Source organism: Peromyscus maniculatus, chromosome 4 (genome assembly GCF_049852395.1).
Source record: "Peromyscus maniculatus bairdii isolate BWxNUB_F1_BW_parent chromosome 4, HU_Pman_BW_mat_3.1, whole genome shotgun sequence".
NCBI lineage: Eukaryota > Metazoa > Chordata > Mammalia > Rodentia > Cricetidae > Peromyscus > Peromyscus maniculatus.
In genome coordinates, this window is record NC_134855.1 from 37,457,204 (window position 1) to 37,473,719 (window position 16,516).

The following is a 16,516-nucleotide window of genomic DNA, read 5'->3' on the forward strand; positions in this document are numbered from 1 at the left end:
GTATCCTATGGCCTTCAATAGTCTGGGAGATCTTGTGGGCATCTTTCCACAAGTTCTTTCACAAGCTCCAGCGGGTCCTAAAGGGAGTAAGTGCTAGGATGGGTCAACCCAAGGCCCGACTGTGGGCCTGGGTGGTAGCCAAGCTGGTCAGTCTGGGCCACTGGGGCCACTGTCCTCTGGCGACAGAGAGGAGTCAGCTGCCCTACATGCATGCCCACAGGGTCGGTCCACCCTCGCCTGTGGTGAGGGGTAGATGGGCCATCTCTCCCGAGTGCAGGGGCCAGCTCAAGAAGACACTTCTTAGGAAATCTTAGAAGAGACCCTGGCTGTCCTTACACAACAGATCTCAACGTGCCCCACCCCCTTTTTTATTCTCACCCATGATTTTTTTTTCTTTACTCTGTTGTATGTTTGAGCTTGTCTTTTGCAACATGTATCGTTTTTCACTCACAGGTTAAGACAGCTTTGCGGCTCTTAGTACAATATTCTGTATATAATGGTAATCATTTAAAGCAGGAGATCGGGTTGTGCTTAATAACTTGTAGTGCGGATTATATAAACACTCCAAGAAGGAGGGAAACAGGGCCCTTCTGTGTACCGATTTCATATTGCTAGCTCTCTGCCTGGGTAGATGCTAAGCACCCCGAGCTAGGCAATGATGAGATTACTTGGTCAGCGTCCTTGACTTCTGAAACTATAAAACCAAATCCTTTTCAACCCGAAATAAAGATGATGCAGGAAATTAGCATATTTACTTTCTGTGATTTTGCTACTTAAGTCAAGTTTGAGGGTAAAGAGGAAGAAATTTGATGGTCTTCATAGTTCTTTAAGCAATTTCATTCAAGTTTAGAAAGAGAGCTGAGGATAGTCCAAGAAGAATGCGCAAAAAAATTATGGATTTCCTCCATCACCTACTCATTTTGCCCACTGCAGACAAGCCTGAGCAGGAGGAAGCTGTACCTGTTTATTTCTTTAGGAGTTTCTCACACATCTTAGGATTCCAGACTGGACTGACCTTTGAGTGTTTGTCTTTTGTTTGGTTCAGTGTCTTATTGTTGCTGTCTTTGTTATCTGTGTTTGAAAGATTGGTAACTTTCACACCCTGTATTTCAAGAGAAGTTAATCAAATATCACCCTGGTTTTCGACAGCCAGGCACTTGAGAGCGGGGAGGGGCTGTCCATAACTTCCCGGCTTCCCCTGTTACGCTCTTACTTGCTTTGAATATTCATGTCCTGCTTTGCTCGAGGGAAGCCTGAGATACTTTTGCTGCTTAATATAAATACAGTGATAATCAGGCCTTTGAATGTATGAGTGAGAAATACCCAGCACATTTCAGTCATCTTTTATTTTATTGAGTGGCCTTTGCTTCCTGTCGCTTTTCACAGGAACTTTAAATACGAACACCATTCCGGCTGCTATCTTTATATTGGGAAGCTCTACGTGAGGCTGAAGTTTTTACAGGGAAACTTGTTTAAAACACAGTTGTCTTTAAAGGCGGGTTTGCCACAGTAAAGGTTAGGGGTTCTCAATAAACCCATTTATAGCAACTTCTGTATTCTTCCCTCTATGTACACGGACGGCCTGCGACCAATTCCTTTTGGAATTTCTACTTGATCCTTCTGCAAAGAAAGGGGGTCCAAAGGACTTTGGGAATAGAGTGGGGCTGAGCCTTCTACATGTAAATGGTCTGTGGATGGCTGGGAGGTTTCTGGAGGACCCAGGTCTCCCAGATCCCTAGGCCATTCTTGGACTTCTGTCTGTTGGGAATAACAAAACATTTTGGGAACGAGGGAGTTTAATTTACTGCCACCAGCCTGCTTAATAATAGCATCTTTGTCTGTTCCCCTCCAGGACTCCTCCTCCTGACAAGAAGCTACACTCGGCTGGCCAGTGGACTCAGTCCAGACCGCATCCCCAGCCACAGACTTCAAGGAGGCGGTGGACCCTCGACCCTGGACAGTCACTGATCCCTGAGCACCCCTCCCCCCGCTCCCAATTCACTTTTGCGAAAGATAAAGGTGCAGTGAGCGAGATGCACTGTCCATCTCTCTTAGCTCATTTTGGAACCAGAAAAAAAAAATGTGTTTGTTTGTGTATAGTTAAGCGAGGGGAAGAAAAACCAACAAAGCCACCCTAAGGCATCCGCGGAAACTCCAGCTTGGCTAATTGCTCTCATATGTCCTCCTCCAATGCTTTTAGAGAGCAGTGTAGACCAAAGGCCGGGCCACTTTACTGATTTTTAAAAGCGGCTGGGGAAAAAACAAAAGCGGGGTGGGGGGCGACTAATCACACTTCTGGTCCTGTCCCACAGGCGTCCAGGCGGAGGGAGCCCCAGGGGAGCAGCCTTCTCAAAGGAAGCTTGGCCTCCCGCAGGGAACGGGCTGGGAGAGGAGGAGCGGAGGCGCCGGGCGGAAAGTTCGCGTGCCGCGCCCCAGCGGGTCCCCGAGCCCCGGCAGCTTCCAGTCGGGAGGGGCGCGGGAGGCGTAGCCCCAGCGGGCGCGCACAGCGAAGGTGCCTTCCGGAACACGCGCAAGGGCGGGGACTCGCGCTGCCAATGAGGTCCCGGTGTGGGCCGAGCGAGGCGGGGGGACGGGCCCGAGCGCTGCCTCCGCGGTGGCAGCTGCGGGAGCCCGGCTCGGGAGCCGCAGGAGCCGCCGCAGCTGCTGAGCGCCCAGCCCGCCGCGCCCTGAGACCCGGCCCCCGCGGTGGGAACGGCGTCGAGAGCTGGAAACTTTCCTAGCAGGTAACTCCAGCTGTCCGGGCGCCCGCTGCGGGCCTCCGGGCGTCCGCAGCCGGCTCAGTTGCCCGGGATGGCCGGGGAGGAAGGGTCCCGGGTTGCAGCCCAGGAAACCAGAGCCAGGCTGGTGGGAAAGTTTCGGGACGTCCCCCCTCCTCCTCGGCCGGGCACAGCGGGAGCTTTCCGGGAAGAGGCGCGGGCGGACATGCCCGGTGCTCCCGGCCTCGGGCTAGGCGCTGCCGGGGAGTCGGTGCAGGCCGTTTCCTGCGCACCGGGAGGAACGGGTTGCAGCAGAGCCGGGCCGGGGGGGACACCGGGATCACGCGGCTCGCAAGACTTTCCCAGCCGCCCCTCGTCCGCCTCCTCCGTCCCTTGGCTAGACAGGGCCTGGGCTGCGCAGGGCACCTGGGGTGGGGGTGGGGGAGACATGCGGGAGGGGCGCATGGCACCGCGGGGTCTCGAGTGTCGCGCTGCGCGGGTCGCGAAGTTGCCGAGCGAACTTCAGCTGGGAAAATCGTCTCTCCCGCTGTGGGCTTGAGATTGTGTGCTTCGCTCCTGCAGGCTGCGACTCGCATATGCACGCGAATTTCTTCCCTTGGTGGTGGCGGCGGCGGCGGTGGGGTGATGGCTTGGGATTAGACCTTGAAGATTTTTCTTTTCGTGCCAGCTAAGTGGAGGGTCGTGTCACGTTTGCGAGTCCCCTTGCCCTTGGGCGATGAGTGATTACTTTTGGAAGCATTATGATAGGATTCAGGTTCTTCCTGGAGGACTTTTGGGTGTGTAGGGGGGCCCCCCGGGCTCGGCGCGGTTCTTTCCGGAACGGCTGGCGGGGAAGGAAGCCCTGGGCATTGTGTAGCGTGTTTGCAGACAGCAAGATCTCTGGACTGGCGTTCCCAAAACTTACTTATTGTGTAAAGGCTCCGGGAGGAAATGCGGCCGTGGCCAGGTAGAAACGCGGCGCCGCGGCCGAGGGCGGGGGACGCCGGGCTGTGACAGTCTTCTGCAGGCTGCCCAGGCTCCTGCTTGGGAGCCCCGGATCCTTGTGCCTGGAGTAGTGGGACTCGTCTCAGTATTACAGTTTCCTGCGGAGTGAACTCAGGGAGGTGAGGAGGGCACCTTCATCTTGAACTTGACCCCAGAAGTAGCGTCCTGGCGGGTTAAAAGGTAAAGGCAAGCTGAGTCTTAACCTGGAAAGGAGTTCAGACGCTGTTGGCTCCTTTGGTTCAAAATCTCTTAGGAAAGGGCTCGGGGCGGCCGAGGTCGCGAACTCTGGAAATGCCAGACTCATCAGACTGCCGAAGTTAGTGTGCTGGGGGACGGAAGGAGAAACCTGGTTGGCTGGCCCGGGGAGTTGATTTTTCTTTGTGGTGAAAAAGAAGGGAGCCTGCGTCTCTGCTTTCACTAGATCCGCTACTCCCCTTCACCCCAATCCCCCCTTCCTGGGTCGTCCTTATCCTGCCAGGCTGGCACTCCTGGGATGGGGGAGGGAGGAAGAGGAGAAAGCAGTTGTGAAGTTTCTCCGGGCAGCCCGGAGGTATTTCAGATCTGCTACTAGGAAGATTCCTGGATTTTAACAGCTGCTTCTTGATTGCTGGGAATGAAAGAATTTATGAGCGCCTGTGAGGTGCTCATTATGGTGGCGTTCTGAGTGTTTTGCTCATCTGGGCTACTTAAAAGAGCTCACAGGGACTTCCCTACAATCTGCAAAGTTTGTGTCAGCCAGAATGCTTGTGGGTGTCAGTCAAAAAGCATCATAAATAGATCTTGGTGCTTTTACAAAGAGTATGCCTAGTAAAGAAACTTTGGTGTCTGACGTTCCTCAGTCCCTTCCTAGAGATTTCTTCCTACCTGCCAAGTGGACGTGTCCTGGCTTCCCAACTACTGTGATTCGTCAGCAAGGGATGGGAAATAGTGTCATTAATTTTTGTGGAGGCAGGGAAGTCCAGAAATAAATGTAAGGTCACTTCCATGTTCCTGGTGCCACAAACTTTTGCTGGAACTCGAAAGTATTGATTTTCCTGCTTTTTTGGTTCAACCACCAGAATGTCTAAATTATCATAATTCATGTTCGTTGTGGAGCTAAAACATAACTGATTCATAGTCAGTCAGCCCTTTTTTGCTTCCCATAACAGCCAGAAGAACATTTTGTCTCTTTAACCACATAAAATTTATTTGATGCCATAGTGGGGTTTTGATGCTGGGTGATTGAGGGCACAATTTTAGAGACAATGGAATTACTTTGACTAAATCATCCATTTTTAGACAACTTCTTTTCTGGGTTGCTGATTAATTCTTTATCTCCCAGAGAACATTAAAAGCCCTGTCCCTGGGCTAGTGAAGCTATAATCCATATTATAATGAGGCTTGCCAGAATAGCTGGGAGGTAGTTGGGTCTGTTTCGACCAGGCACTTAAAACTCAATAGTAAAGATTTTGTTTCTGTTAGGCTGAGAATTTCCTAGTTAGAAAAATGGGTTTATTCTTGTCCAACATACATGAGGCCTTGTTGGTGGGGTATGGGGGCGTGTGGAGAACAAACTTTATTTTTATTGTGGAACTTTTAGTTTACACACATATATCACACAGACTGGGGAATTGTGCTATGTCTCTAGAACGGTCTTTTGCTTAACTATTTTTTGTTTGTTTGCTATTTTGCGATGGGGTCTCACTACAGTCCTTGCTGCCCTGGAACTCACTATGTAGACCAGGCTTCCCTCTAACTAACAGAGATCCTCCTGCCTCTGCCTCCCGAGTCCTGGGATTAAAGGTGTGCACCACCAAGCTTGACTCTGAACTGTCTTTTAAATGCTTATTGTAGTTGTAAAACTACCTCTCCTCCAGCTTACAGAAGCATCCGCTCTCTAGGGCTCTTCAGCCTTTCTGGGTTTTTGTTTTCTAACGGATGATCCCCAGAATGGAATCACATTGCAACTTTGTGACTACAAGAGTTGGGGAAATCTAGGAATTTTGTGTAATAGCAGAACAGTGTAACAGCAATCATAAAGAGCTACAATACATATTTTATCCCCAAACCTCTCAGTTGAGTCAACCAGGGCCCCAGGAAGTCAGGTCGGTTTGCCTGATATCACCTATGATGGAGCTGAACTTGAGCCCAGCAGATCCTTGTTGTCCATTCTCTCCCTCTACCTTTATTCATGGAAGTCACCTGTGAATTCACTAAGGCCTGACAGACAGAACGTGTGGCAGTTTCTCACAGTGTTTCATTTATGGTTATTTTGGTTCGAGAACCCCAGAGCTTTATCTCTGCTCTGATATGAAGGATTAAAAACAGTTCTCTAATAATGATAACTGAATATTTCTCCCTAGGAGAGTTTCAGAAAGTCACATACTTCTCTCTGACTAATCATTTGTTTACTTTCAATTTCTTTTCTTTTCTTTCTTTCTTTCTTTTTTTTTTTTTTAAATCAAGTAGGCCTCAGTGATTTATATTCCAGATGTGTATCGGTGATAGCATTCTTGAGGAGATCCCTCCTCAGATCTACATCTTTTTAAAAACAAAGATGAACACACTCTTTGCCTTTCATCTTGGCTCCTGTCAGACTAGGTATAAAGCCTGGCTGAATATCCCTTTCTTGGATTCACTACCCTTCCTGTGGAGTACATAGACGGATTTTGTAGCACTTTCCATGGCATGGAAGTCTTTCCTTGTGGTTAAATGGTGAAGTAGGAGTGTGCAGTGACCCGTTTTCACTCGTGATCTACTGTGTTCCTGCCTGCCTGTTTAGGAGTACTAAGTGTAGCTGGACCCTCAGTCTGGAAGCTGGTCAGGATTTTCGGTAATACTGAGAATCAAATCTAGATGTTCTGACATGCTAAACACATATACCACTGAACTACACCATTTGTTTATGAACTTTAACAGGTTCAAAATGAAATCACATGCTAAGATACTAGCTTTTTTTGTTTGTTTTGGTTTTGGTTTTTTCGAGACAGGGTTTCTCTGTGTTGCCCTGGATGTCCTGGAATTCATTATGTAGACCAGGCTGGTCTCAAACTAATTAGAGATCCACCTGCCTCTGCCTCCCAAGATCAAAGGCGTGCGCCGCCGCCGCCGCCGCCGCCGCCGCCACCACCACCACCCAGCAGATGCCAGCTTTTTTACTTTACAGCTTTTGTTTCATTTATTATTTGATCTGTGCATGTGCAAGCGTGGGTGCACATGCCATGCTGTGTGTGTGGAGCTCAGAGGACAACTTCTGGCATTACTTTTCTCTTCCGCTGTGGTTCTGGGGATTGAACTCAGGTTGTTCGTCTTGTACATCAAGCCCTTTGGCCCATTGATATCTCAGTGGCTCCATATAAGCCCTTTTATGATGGAGCAATTTGTCCATATAAGGCATTTATTTATTGGTTGGTTGTGACAGAAGGTCCTGACTGAGTAGCCCAGTCTGGCTTCAAACTTGTGCTCTCCCTGCCCGGGGCTTCTGTGTGCTGAGATTACAGGTATACGACACAGCTTGTGGCTTCATAGTCAGCTTTTAAAACTTAACTTTTGGAGGAATATCTTTGCAAAATATTAAGAAATGGGGTTTAAACCCATTTAAACAGATGTGTCAGTACCTGTTCACTTACTGGTAAATCTGACACAGTTGTTCTTTCCTTGGAAGTGAAAGTGGAAGGGAACGCTGCCACCCAGTATTTCCTAGTAAAGTCGGAAGGCGGTCGGTCAGTGTACCAAAAGAGGATTTCCATGACGAAGGCCCTTAGAAGCATTATCTGGAGGTTAGTGAAAGGAATTCTGGTTTTGTTTGCTGTCTTGCTGGTCAGTTGTCTCTGTAGAGTGTCTTTAAGGGGCTTCTGTGAGTGTGGGTGATGGAGGAGAATGTTCTAGAAAGACGTACCCCATAGAAAGAAATGTCCAAGGGAAGAAAAACGTTGCAGAGACAGGACATAGACCATGGGTTTCGGCATGGGTTTTGCCATGAGCATGAGAGGATTTATCAGTCCCAAAGTCTCCCAGCCACTATTTCATTGTAAATAGACATGAACTCACAATGCTCAGCCTTTTAACTAACACAGAACCACCGTGACTCAGCGCCTTTCTTGCCTCACCCAGCAAGCCTAGGGCCACACACCTCGGAAGGGTGGAGAGCGTGGAAGAAACAGGTAACTGTGCGTGGGCCTTTCACACAAAGAATGGACTGAAGCAAAATGGTATATTACGTGACATACAGTTTTGAAGATGTGGAAGATATACACATAAAAACGCATATATTGCACCTGTACAGTTTAGAGTCAGTATATGATCATGTGATACACTTGTTCTTGTCATACATGCATCCTCTGTGTTGAGCATTCTTTGGCCCTGTTTTAATGACTGGTTTCTAAATCCATTGCATATGTTACCATCACCAGATAATCCACTTTGACCTTTGATATCTTTGGACCGAAATCTCCCTCAGACTATTGGAACCCTTTGCCTCAGATAGGATGCCTGTATGGAAGTCACCGTGGCCTAGTTCAGCTTCTGGCTCCCAGTAGCTCCAACACCTCCTATCATCAGAAAGCTGCCTCTTTCTGTTCGTGCCAACCTGAGAACAATGTGAAAGGACTCGGATTGGCCAAAGAAGAGTTCCAGTTGGCAGGCCCCCATTAAACCCACAAGATGGGACAGTGTCCCACAGAGGAGGTTCTTGTGGGGAAGAGATGGAGAATAAGAAAACAAAAACAGCTGGCCAGCACAGCATAGATTGCTAGAGGTGGTATTGGCTGGCCCAAATGGCAAAAGACTGAACATTCTTAATGTCTTTATGATGTACGTTCCTGTAGTCTGGAAAGCATAGGCTTGTCCACATTCTGCAGGGATATAGTCTCTGTGTGTAAAGGGGTATTGAATTGACTTCTAAAAACTTAGGACGGGTCATGATGCCCATATAGTGTAGTATGATCCCCTCTCACTGCCAGGCTTTGCTCTAAATTCCTTGAGATTCATAACATCAATTATTAATGTTTATTGAGTACTTGCTGATGTGAACCCAGATGTGTGAATTTTAAAAAAATCCATGGAGATGAAAGAGTAGTTCTTCTCTCATTATCTGCTCCCCCCCCCCCCAGTGACAGTTCTGCATACAACAGCTTTCTGTATCCTGGCCTCCCTTGCTTCTTGTGAAATAGACCAACCACCACTGTTCATTTATTTAGAATGAGAACTAGCCTTAGTTGGATGGTTGTTCTGCCTAGGCTGAGGCTCATCCATGATTCACTGGCTTGAGTGTAGGGCGTGGGGTGGTGGTGGGGGGCATTGCTGTTAAAAACTCACAACATGACTTCCTACCATGATTCTGCCTTGTTTGTTTATTTTGTTTCTGGTGTAGCCCTGGACATTCTCGAACTCATTCCATAGACAGGGCTGGCCTTGAACTCAGAGATCTGCCTGCCTCTGCCTCCCCAGCGCTGGGATTAAAAGCATAGCCACCACCGCCCCACCCACTGCAGGGCCACAATTCTGCTTTTGATGACTTTTTAATTGTCCACATATTCATGGGTAAGCTGGGTGTGTCTCCTGCCCCAGGGAGAGAATCTTGCATCAGGATAATTTTAGTATAACTGCACCTGCTGTCAGTGGCTGGTTAATGAGCAGGTTTGTGACACCAATTGGGACTTGCCTATCTTCAGCATCACCTGAAGCTTGGAGTGGTCTCACACCGTGCAAAGGTTGACAGTACCTAAAACCACAGTGGCTTCTTCTCAGCTGCTGAATTAACCAGCCTTAGAGCTACCATGACTTAGAACCTCTCTGAAGAAAATAATTCTTATTATTGCCTAAGACAGTGATTACCAAAGCAGAATGTGCCAGACTATCTAGTAAGGGAGAGAAGGAAATACCAGAGCTTTTCCAAGGGGAAAACCAAAGAGTTTTCCTAATGTTTATATATGAGTACATACTGGGTATAGAGCTGCGCAGTACCCGTCACTTGGGTTGTGTGAGGAGCGTATTACAACCTAGTGGAGTTGACTGTGGTAACCTCACTACTGTTCTTGCCTTAGAGCCGTGGTTCTCAACCTTCCTAACGCTGCGACCCTTTATACAGTAGTACCTCATGCTGTGGTGACCCCCAACCATAACATTATTTTCATTGCTCCTTCATAACTGTAATTTTGCCCCTGTTATGAATCATAGTGTAAATATTTGATATGCAGGATATCTGATATGCAACTCCTGCCAAAGGGGTTATAACTCACAGGCTGAGAACCTCTGCCTTAGATGAACCCTATCCATTTACATAGATTTATGGTGTATATTATCTATTTTTAATTAAACTGGCTCCCACAAAATGGGAAGCAACTTTAAAAGGTTCTTGCAAAGAAAGTGTGGGGAAATGCTAACGGCACACAGTTGGAATAAAGAGAGTGAGAAGGTATGAAGGATGAGAAGTTATCACAAAGCTGGGTGGTGGTGGCCCACGCCTTCAATCCCAGCACTCGGGAGGCATGGGCAGGTGGATCTCTGTTGTACGAAATCTAAATTGCCTTTTAATAAAAAAAATCTGGAACCAGATATTGAAGTAAAAAGATCAGAAAAACATAGGAACAAGCCACATTCACCACCTCTTACCTCACCAACTCCTCAGCCTAAAAGGCTTTGTAGCCAAAAGGCCTCTAGTCAAAAGGGACGCTTCCGCTGAAAAGCCCTTAGTTCCTGTCTTCTCACCCCTTATTTATATACTTTTCTCTGCCTAGCCGAACTTCCTGGAATTAAAGGTGTGTGTGCTTCCCAAGCAAAGGCATGAGATCTCAAGTGTTGGAATTAAAGGTGTGTGCCACCATTGCCTGGCTCTGTTTCTCTTCTAGACTGAGTCAATCTCATGTAGTCCAGGGTGGTTTTGAACTCACAGAGATCCAGATGGATCTCTGTCTCCCTCCCAGGTGCTAGGATTAAAGGTGTTTGTCACCACTGCCTGGCCTCTATGTTTAATCTAGTGGCTTGTTCTGTCCCCTGATCTTCAGACAAATTTTATTAGGGTACACAATATATTACCACAGATCTCTGTGAGTTCAAGGCCAGCCTGGTCTACAGAGTTAAGTTCCAGGATAGCCAGCGCTACACAGAGAAACCCTGTCTAAAAGAAAGAAAGGAAAAGCAACAAACAACAACAACAACAACAAAAAAAAAAACTTACTACAAAGTGGTTAGGAGTTTTGATAGGTTGGCACAAGATTTGCCTAACAACTTATATTATTAATAAAAATAAACTAAAATATTGATTGAATCGTAAGTTTCATTAGATTCTTGGGAAAAGCCATATGTTATATTCTTCATATGTGGAATCTAGTCACTATTATATGCACATATATAAACAAATGTACATGTGGATACAGTAAAACATGTAGAAAAGGGAACAAGAAAGGCTAAGTATTGGGTGAGGAAGGACTGATTGCAGGTAATAGGCACAGGTTAGGAAAGAGGGTACAAAGTTAGTTGGGTTTCTAGTTCTAACTCTGTCATAGATTGTTTTTGGTGGCTTAAGTGCACAAAAATATATTGGATGGTGAAAGTCTAAAATCCAGTGTGAGCTCCACAGCTTCCGCTCCGAATGGCCGCTCTAACTGTACAGACCGAATGGTCGCTCTAACTGTACAGAAGTTCATTGTGCTGTGTGTGGTGCGGCACACTTTTTATCCCAGCACTCGAGAGGCAGAGACAGACAGATTTCTATGAGTTTGAGGCCAACCTGGTCTACATAGTGAGTTCCAGGACAGCCAGGGCTGTATAGAGAGACCTTGTCTCAAAGACCTGCCTCCCTCCCCTACAAAAGAAAAGTTCATTGAGATGTATAGACTTTGGGTCTGGTTAATTCTGGTGTGTGATTTTTTTTTTTTTTTTTTTGGTTTTTCGAGACAGGGTTTCTCTGTGTAGCTTTGTGCCTTTCCTGGAACTCACTTGGTAGTCCAGGCTGGCCTCAAATTCACAGAGATCCGCCTGGCTCTGCCTCCTGAGTGCTGGGATTAAAGGCGTGCGCCACCACCGCCCGGCGTGATTTTTTTTTTTTTTTTTCAATTTTTGTTGTGCTTTTTCAAGACAAAGTTTTTCTATACAGCCCTGGCTGTTCTGGAACTCGATCTGTAGACCAGGCTAGCCTTGAACTCAGAGACATTCACCTGCCTCTGCCTTTGGTCTTTGATAAGGCTCTTCCTCTTTCTTCAAACTGAAAATTGTATCACCCTTAAAACACAGCTCAAAGGAACTCAGAAACTGATTTCTGATGAAGATTTCCCTCTCTGTTCCCACATTTCAGTGACCCCGCCCCCTTTATCTTCCTGACACGTGTCTGTGCCTGCCTGCCTGCCTGCCTGCCTGCCTTCCTTCCTTCCTTCCTTCCTTCCTTCCTTCCTTCCTTCCTTCCTTCCTTCCTTCCTTCCTTCCTTCCTTCCTTCTTTCCTTCCTTCCTTCCTCCTCCTCCCCTCCCCCCTCCTCCTCCTCCTCCCCCTCCTCCTCCTTCTCCTTCTCCTCCTTCTCCTCCTCCTCCTTTTTTGGTTTTTCAAGACAGGGTTTCTCTGTAGTTTTGGTGTCTGTTCCGGATCTTGCTTTTAGACCAAACAGGCCTCAAACTCACAGAGATCCACCTGGCTCTGCCTCCCGAGTGCTGGGACTGAAGGCGTGCGCCACCACCGCCGCCGCCCGTCTGTGCCTGTGCATTTCTTAAGGTGTTTTTCTCCTTTTGCCTTTTATAATTAAGTTGTTCACCTGTTTGCCCTGCCCTGATGGGATATAAGCTTTTTGATGGTAGGGGTCTTGCCTTGCCTTAGTCACTTAAAAAAATTATTTGCTCCTTCTTTGAAATAAAGAGATAGGCCAAGAATCCATTTTTAAATATTTTTATATAAAAGGTTTTAATCTACATCTTTAAACTATAGACTATACATGATTTGGAAAGGAGACTGTTTCAAACAATGATCAAAGAAGAATCATCCGTTCTCTGTCTTTTCTTTTGTCTGGTCACTCAGAAATATAATGCCATCAGCTATGATTGTTGTTGCTTCCTGCGTCACGTGATTTTCATCCATGTGTTCACCACAGTCCACTTTCCCTTCCAGAAATATGTGAGCGTCCTTTTCCACATACTGATAGGCCTCCTCTCCGAGGCCTGGTTGAAACACTGATATTCTGTGCCATGTTGTCTTTTGACTGACGTCACCTGTTTGGAATACTTCACTGTCCCCTGATCACCACATCTCATTTGTTGCCAGAGAAAATATTGTGACTGGGTTTTGTTTTGTTTTTTTCCTTTCCACCTGTCTTGTGACGGGGTCCTGACCTGCTCGCCCAGGGAACTGAACGTGATTCAGAGATCGTTCAAGAACCGAACTGCTGGCTGCCTCAGATGCTTGTCTTACAAACTGATGCAACACTTGCAACACAGGTGTTCAAAACATGCCTTCGGTTTTTCTTACAATCTAATCTTTAGGCTTTTCCTGACGCACACCACCACCCCGGCTTTGTGATAAGTTCTCATCCTTCATACCTTGAGTGCTGGAGTTCAGAAAAACCAGGTAGGCATGGTGGCCTCCTGTAATCTATCACTTGGGACACAGAGACAGGGGACTCTGTGTGTGTGTGTGTGTGTGTGTGTGTGTTATGCACATGCTGCTGTGTGTATATGGAGACCAGGGGACCAGCCATGGGAGTTGGTTCTTTCCTTCCCACAGGGGACTCCAGGAGTCAGGCTCAGGTTGTCAGACCTGCCACAAGCCCCTTTTTGCCTTCATGTGCTGAGCTGTCGCATTAGCCCGATTTTTCTCTTTCTTAAAACAAGGTCCCATGCAACCCAAGCGGGCCTCAAACTCAATCAATAGCTAAAGCTAGCCTTGAACTCCCGATCCTGTTGTCTCGCACTTTTCAGTGACGGGCTTGCAGCCATGCACCACCATGTACAGCTGATCTTTAGGAAGACCTAACTGCCTGTGAATGGTTAGCCATCTGTAATTACCACCAAGCAAAATCCTGGGAGACTGTCCTGCATGCTACTGTGATACTGGCCAGAGCATTCCTGTTGGGAATGATGGACTCTTCCACCGCTCAGCTGACATTCCTCACGTAGAGAGGCTAATTGAGGGTTGACAAGCTGTCTGCTTTCAAGTTGAGCTCTGCTAGATACTCTGTGCTGCTATGATGAAAAACAGATTCCTCCAGAGTTTTGAGGGTCAAATGACAGAGTGTATACGAAAGTGTTTGGAACGTTATAAATGGCCTCCTATAGGCAGGGGAGGCATAAAATCTGATTCTTGTGGTGTTGACTTCTATCTCATATTTCTTCGTTAGCCATTTCTGTTTTCTTTTGAGTATATTTCCATACATTTTTAAAGTATAGCATATCCTAAGTAGAATGGGATGTAGTTTTTCTCAAAGAATTGCAGATAGTAATTGGAAGTGACTATAAAGCATTTAACCGTGGAGCAGGGATGTTGTGTGATCAAGTGATGCTTTGGCAGTTTAGTTGGCCGAGTATTGGAAGGACCTGCTTATACGTGGGATACGTCTGCATAAAGATGGGAATCGAGGCTTCTGAGGTAAGTGATGGCAAACTTGAAGTGGTACCCAGGAGATGTTTGATTTTTAGGAGTGTTTTAATCTCCTGAGAGAGGTGTTTGATGTTCCTTGGAAATATCTCGACAGAGTTTGGGACTGAAAAGTTAAGTGTAGTTTGACAATCTGGATGAGTTTGAAATTGTTCCTCTGTGGATTGAGAGGAAATGGATGAGAATAGGTAGAATTTAACTTCATGGAGGGCAGGTTTGCAGTGGAGTTTAGTGTCTGTAGAGATTTACAAACCAAAACACATCAGAGACACAGCGTAGTTAGAGACGCATGGGCCACAGAAGCAATAAGTAGCTCTTAGATTGTCGACATGCAGACGTGATTTTATTTATCTGTTTGTGTCACAGAAACTGGCTTTGCAGCCCAGGCTAGTCTGAAACTCGCTGCCCACATGCTTTATTCTGCTTCCTCGGTGCTGGGATTGCAGCTGGCCACCACTTCATTCTAGCTACCTTGTCTGAGGTTCTTAACTTGAATGGGACTTAAGACAACCTTCCCACAAGGTGATTTGTCTAAACAAACAGTAGTTCCCAAAGTGGCTTCCATGAAAAATTAATTTTCATGGAACCGCAAGGGCAGCGCAAAGGAAAAGGCTTCTGTAGTTAAATAAATGCAAAGATCTGGGTTAAGCAAAGTGTACCAGATGTGTGTGTTCACATGTACGTGGCTGTACCTGTGTGTGCAAATATGTATGGAGGCCTGAAAGTGATGTTGAGTGTGGAATTAGTTCGTTTCTGTGGCTGTGATAAAACATGTCAAGGAGACTTGTAAAAGGAAGGGTTGAATTGGGCTTACAGTTGCAGAGTTAGAGACCTTGATGGTGGAGCAAAGGCTTGGTGGCAGGAAGAGCTGAGAGCTCACATCTTAACTGTAAGCAGGAAGCAGAAGAATGCACTGAAGATAACTGAGTTAAAGTCTGCCTTATGACACACTTCCTCCACCGAGGCCACACCTCCTAGTCCTTCACAAACAGTTCCACCAGCTGGGGCCCAAGTAGTCAAGCATATGAACCTATGCGGGCTGTTCACATTCTAACCCCCACAGTCTTCTTCCATCACTCTATTTCGTTTACTTAGGGTCTTTCGCTGAACCTAGAGCTTGCCAGTTCAGAGTAGTCCAGTGAGCAAGCTTGCCCCTGAGTCCCCTGTCTCTGTGTCCCGAGTGATGGCATTACAGGAGGCCACCAAGCCTACCTGTTTTTTCTGAACTCCAGGACTCAAGCTTATGTGACAAGTATTGAGAGCAATCTTCTCAGCCCAAAACTAGGTAAGTTTTTTTTTAAATGCCACAACTTTTAAACACTCAGGTCTTATTCTAGATCTCTTAGGAGGTAAATAGAGAATTCATTGTTTTGCAAATGCATGGAGCAATAGGTATTTTTTTTTTTTTTTTTTTTTTGCAAAGCATGCTTTGGCCACAGAACAATGCTGGTTGAGTAGTTTGTCAGATATTTTAAAGCAAATCCTGTTATATAATTTTGCTTCACCAACTTTGGTACATTTCTAACTAAGGACTAAAAAAACACTACTTCATTATCACATAAAATTAACAATAATCTCAACGTATTATTGTCCCCTAGATGTCATTTATTAAAATTTTTTTTTTGTACCAAGAGTGAATCAAATATTCGCATTCTACACTGTGTTGATTCTTCCTTCAATCTTTTTCAGAACAGAAAAATACTGTTTACAGCTTCCCTGTGCGTCTTGATCTTCGGCAAGGAGCTTGTAGATTGCCCTATATTCTGACATCATTTTCATGTGGTGGTCTTTGTGGTGTTGCTTTGTCCCTGTTTCCTATAAACTGGAAGGTAGTTTTAAAGGTATAATCGGGGCCTGGTGAGACGGCTTAGCAGGTCAACAGACCTGCTGACGAGTCCAGTGACCAGAGTTCGATTCCTAGCACCCATCTGGGTGGAGAGAGAGCTGACTCCTGCAAGTGTCCTCTGACCTCTACTCTCAGGCCATGGCAGTAGCATGTACACCTGCCCACAAAATAAACAATCTGATAGAGCCACAACTAGAGACAGATAAAAGTGTTGCAGTAAAAAAGAAAAAAAAGGTTCTAGACAGTGTATTTTTTCAGCCCTATGGTTTGGGAACATTTAGGTTTAGTAACTCATACGCAGTAGTTTTTTTTTTTTTTTTTTTTTTTTGGTTTTCCGAGGCAGGGTTTCTCTGTGTAGCTTTGTGCCTTTCCTGGAACTCACTTGGTAGCCCAGG

General features: G+C 46.4%; 1 protein-coding gene and 1 pseudogene across 7 annotated transcripts in view; one reads left to right on the forward strand and one right to left on the reverse strand.

The window, feature by feature from the left end:
- The first annotated feature begins 2,580 nt into the window (after window positions 1-2,580).
- The window catches only part of Tanc1 (tetratricopeptide repeat, ankyrin repeat and coiled-coil containing 1), a 229,343-nt gene continuing 215,407 nt past the window's right edge, over window positions 2,581-16,516 (forward strand). For 5 of the 7 annotated variants that reach the window (XM_016003138.3, XM_006984643.4, XM_076568508.1 and 2 more), the window contains exon 1: window positions 2,581-2,744. The gene's annotated coding sequence lies outside the window, so the exon portion shown is untranslated. Of the gene's footprint in view, window positions 2,745-3,399; window positions 3,903-16,516 lie in introns of those variants that run through there. The other 2 variants (XM_042275331.2, XM_076568506.1) reach the window with 2 other exon arrangements.
- LOC102917044 (single-stranded DNA-binding protein, mitochondrial pseudogene) lies at window positions 12,665-13,132 on the reverse strand (annotated as a pseudogene).